The sequence below is a fragment of the Tupaia chinensis genome, unplaced genomic scaffold, assembly GCF_000334495.1.
Source record: "Tupaia chinensis unplaced genomic scaffold, TupChi_1.0 Scaffold000275_1, whole genome shotgun sequence".
Taxonomy (NCBI): Eukaryota; Metazoa; Chordata; class Mammalia; order Scandentia; family Tupaiidae; genus Tupaia; species Tupaia belangeri.
This window is the reverse complement of record NW_006159757.1, coordinates 1946949-1951994: the sequence shown is the minus strand read 5'-3', so window position 1 is coordinate 1951994 and position 5046 is coordinate 1946949.

Here is a 5046-nt window from a genome sequence, read left to right as displayed (position 1 = left end):
TATATATATATATATTCTGAATTCTTTATTGGACATTTCCATGAGTTCCATTGTACTGTCTGTGGATGATGAAGGGTTGTTCTTTTCCCCTAGGGGAGAAATATTTTCTTGACTTCTCATATTTCTTGTGCCTCTGTGGTAGTTTTGGATCATCTGATGGATTATACATTCTTTCTAATTTCTTGGAGTTAATTCTGAACATTCAGAGGTGTGCAGGAAGAGGTGATCCTCAATCTCTCTGCAGTTCCATTTCCCTGATGCTCACCAAGCAATCTGCACTTCTGACTTTGGAACTGGATATTACAAATTCCTCACAGTTTCTAGGGAATAGGTGCACCTGGGTTGAGCTACAGGGTTTCAACTAGGAGCTCAGAGGTGCATGAGAGGAGATGAGTTACACTCTCTCTGCAGCTTCATACCTCTCCCTGCTGCTCACTCTGCAGTCTGTCTTCTATGCACTTAGTCATTTGGTGGTATATTTGGGTTTGGCTAATTGCTTAGAGAAGGTTTCTGCAACTGTAAAATCATGTGCTTCCCTTTATTGTAAGGTACTTTTGTGACAATTGCTCTCCTCTATTTTGTTTTGCAACGAGGTATCCACAGAAAGAGTTTTTGAGTTCAAATTTATAAAGAGGAATGTCTTCCTTTAGGAAGCAGGTTTAGTAAGGGTTGAGGATTTCTATGACCCTAAAACTAGATGCTTGGCTACTGTGTACCTAGGCCTGTCTAGACACTTGGTGTGTGGAGGCTGAACAGTAGACTGAGAAAGTAAGGTTTTAAAAAAAAGGAAAAGAAAACAAATGGGAAAAAAAAGACAAAAACAACCAAAAGGAAAACAAAATTGTTTTAAAGCAAAAGATGAAAACTGCACAGTGCAATCATGTCAGGACACACCTCAGATTTAAATGGCTTCCAACTCTAGCAAGAGTAAGGAGAGGTCAGAGATGAGAAGTGTTTTAAGAATTAAAAAAAAAAGGAAAAGAAAAATTTTAAAGAGAGAGACAGAGACAGAGATAGAGGGAGGATGAGGTTGCCCTACCTGTCTGAGCTTTTTTTGCATCTGGAAGATGGAGTTTAGAGCAAAGATTCAGTCACCTTAGTCCCTGATCACAGCAGGACACACCTCAGATTTAAATGGCTTCTGAGATATTTTGGGGTCGGGAAGATGGGGTTCCTCTTGGGATTTTGGGCCTGCATGAACACGCCTCTGGCATGAGTTTTTAAGCCACCAGATCTAGGACTTGAGCCACGGTTGATCACGTGGGAGTCCAGTGACAGAACCATTACACAATCTGCTGGTCCCCCACTACCGTTGTTTTAACTCATGTAGTCTCTTATTACTGTTGGGCTCACTACGAATACTCTCTTTATCTCCAGTATGGTCCTCACTCTATCGTGTGCAGCTGTCAACAGTCTGATTTTCCCCAAATTAAAATCTGTCTATGTCATTTACCTGACCATTCAAAGGTTCAAAATAAAGTTCATGGTAAGAACTTCATAGATGATGGATGAGGGCAGCCATGTGGCCAAGTGGTTAAGGGACCCAGATCCCACATGGCCAATTACAGTTCAAATCCCAGCCCTGGTGGCTTGAAAAACATGTTGGGCACATATGCAAGCCTTCCATCCCCACAAGATGGAGAAATGGAAAAGAAGGGATTGCGGTGTGACCATGCCTCGTTGAGGGGTGCTTTCTCCCTCTTCCTCTCTCTCTCCCCCTCTGTCTCTCTCTGGCAAGTACAAGCACCGCTTGGCAATTAAAAAAAATAAGAAGCCAGCAGGCGGCATAGAGGTATAGGTGCTGGATCTCACATGGCTGACTTTATGGTTCAAGTCCTGGACCTATGGCTTGAAAATCACATTGGACACATGTGTATGTGTGCCCAAAATCCTGAGAGGAGAATGAAGGAGAAAGGATTGTGGTATGGCCATACCCCCAAGGAGGTGATTTCTCACTTTCCCTCTCTCTGTCTCTGGTGAGTGCACATACCTTATAGCAAAAACAAAAAAATAAAATAAAATAAAATAAAACAAATAGTGGGCTGACTGAATAAACTTCTAGACTTACAGTTAAGTTGCTAGTGCTTTCCCAATCCAGAACAACATTGAGCTACTGATCCTTCATTATAAAAGGGGACTCCAAAAAGTTCATGGAAAAATGATTTAAGGTACAAACTCATTTTGTTGCAAAAGAAAACAAAACAAAGAACAATAAACCTGAAATGATGGCACAGAAGTTAAGGCAGCTGGATCCCACATGGTCTACTGTTGGTTAGAGTTCTGAACACTGGTGACGTGAAAATCATGCTGGGCACATGTGTGTGAGTGCCCAAAATGCTAAGAAGAGAGTGGAGGAGAGGGATTATAGTCTGGTCATCTCTCTGGGAGTACTTTCTCTCTCTCTCTTTCTCTCTTTCTCTCTCTCGCCCTACAGCAAACAAATTTAAAAATCTGAAATTTGTGCATAGTATTTTCATAATAAAATGAACTTTTTGAATCCCCCTCGTAATAACTTAATCCCTGTTGTTCTCCAGGCAAAGATTCAAAATAGGAGTCTCAACCTCCGAGAGCCAGACTTCTGTCCTGATGGCAACCTCAGCAGTCTCAGAGACTACAGCCCTGTCTCGGGGGCAATGAAACTGTCTGTCATGGCATGGGTGAAACCCGCAGCAAGACAGTGGACTGGGAGTTTGGGGACCCACATAGAAGGGGTTTCTTGAGTAGCATTCAGGAATAAAAACGTGAAACAGAGGATGTGGGGGCCTAACAATCCTCAAGCCTGCGTGGGGAGCATTCCCGAGGGACAACACTTTGCATTTCAAAGGAAACTTTAAGATTCAGCAAAATTAGGGACCAGCAGTTAGCGTAATGGCTATGTCGCTGGACTCCCACGTACTCGACCGCAGTTCATGTCCCGGACCCGTGGCTTAAAACTCACGCCGGGCGCGTGTGCATGCGTGCCCAAGATCCCAAGAGGAGAATGAAGAAGGGATTGCTGCGTGGCCATCCTCCCTGGGGGTGATTTCTCGCTTTCTGTCTGTCTGTCTCTCTCTGTCTGTCTGGCCAGCGCACCCGCCCTATAGCAAAAACCTCTCCAAAAAAAAAAATGTAACATTGACCAGGCTTGGTTTGAAGATCAATGCAGAGTTCACAAGCCTCAGCCAGAAAAACAGTGTAGCCAACCAGGAAATTCCATTACTCTTCCAAAGAAAAAGAAAAAGAAAACATGAAATCAGAAAGCAGGAGAAGAGTAGGAACAGGTACAAGCTAAGTGTGCTGCTTAGGGGCAGGAATTTGAGAGAAGAAAACCAGAGAGGAAAGAAACTCTCAAAGACTCTACAAAAACAAAAGAGAAAGAAAAGAAAAGAAAGAAAGAGAGTGAAGTGTTTAAAATATCCAGTCAAAAGACTAAAAAGGGCCAAACTTGAATTTACAAATGGAGTCTTTTTTTTTTTTTGGAGAGATTTTTGCTATAGGGCGTGTGTGCTCCCCAGAAAGACAGAGAGAGACAGAGACAGAAAGCGAGAAATCACATCCCCCCTCCCCCCGGGGGGAATGGCCATGCTGCAATCCCTTCTCCTCCATTCTCTTGGGATCTTGGGCATGCATGCACACTCTCCCGGCGTGAGTTTAAGCCACCAGGTCCAAGACTCGAGCCGGGAGAGTGTGCATGCATGCACTTTTCATTGCCCCCGAGACAGGGCTGTAGTCTCTGAGACTGCTGAGGTTGCCATCAGGACAGAAGTCTGGCTCTCGGAGGTTGAGACTCCTATTTTGAATCTTTGCCTGGAGAACAACAGGGATTAAGTTATTACGAGGGGGATTCAAAAAGTTCATTTTATTATGAAAATACTATGCACAAATTTCAGATTTTTAAATTTGTTTGCTGTAGGGCGAGAGAGAGAAAGAGAGAAAGAGAGAGAGAGAAAGTACTCCCAGAGAGATGACCAGACTATAATCCCTCTCCTCCACTCTCTTCTTAGCATTTTGGGCACTCACACACATGTGCCCAGCATGATTTTCACGTCACCAGTGTTCAGAACTCTAACCAACAGTAGACCATGTGGGATCCAGCTGCCTTAACTTCTGTGCCATCATTTCAGGTTTATTGTTCTTTGTTTTGTTTTCTTTTGCAACAAAATGAGTTTGTACCTTAAATCATTTTTCCATGAACTTTTTGGAGTCCCCTTTTATAATGAAGGATCAGTAGCTCAATGTTGTTCTGGATTGGGAAAGCACTAGCAACTTAACTGTAAGTCTAGAAGTTTATTCAGTCAGCCCACTATTTGTTTTATTTTATTTTATTTTATTTTTTTGTTTTTGCTATAAGGTATGTGCACTCACCAGAGACAGAGAGAGGGAAAGTGAGAAATCACCTCCTTGGGGGTATGGCCATACCACAATCCTTTCTCCTTCATTCTCCTCTCAGGATTTTGGGCACACATACACATGTGTCCAATGTGATTTTCAAGCCATAGGTCCAGGACTTGAACCATAAAGTCAGCCATGTGAGATCCAGCACCTATACCTCTATGCCGCCTGCTGGCTTCTTATTTTTTTTAATTGCCAAGCGGTGCTTGTACTTGCCAGAGAGAGACAGAGGGGGAGAGAGAGAGGAAGAGGGAGAAAGCACCCCTCAACGAGGCATGGTCACACCGCAATCCCTTCTTTTCCATTTCTCCATCTTGTGGGGATGGAAGGCTTGCATATGTGCCCAACATGTTTTTCAAGCCACCAGGGCTGGGATTTGAACTGTAATTGGCCATGTGGGATCTTGGTCCCTTAACCGTTAAAACATCTGCTGAATGTCCATTGGGTTCTTTTGTATATGTAATGGGTGACTTCTACCAGAGAAATTTGTCAACATTAATTAGATTGATAAATTATGCTATATATAAAATACCCAAATTTTAAAAAATTTTTACAAAATAAAATTTTCAGGATCAGCAGATGCTGTAGTGGCTATGTTGCTGGACTCCCATGTAGTTGACTATGGTTCGAGTACCAGACCTGGTGGCTTAAACTCACGCCAGGTGCATGTGTGTG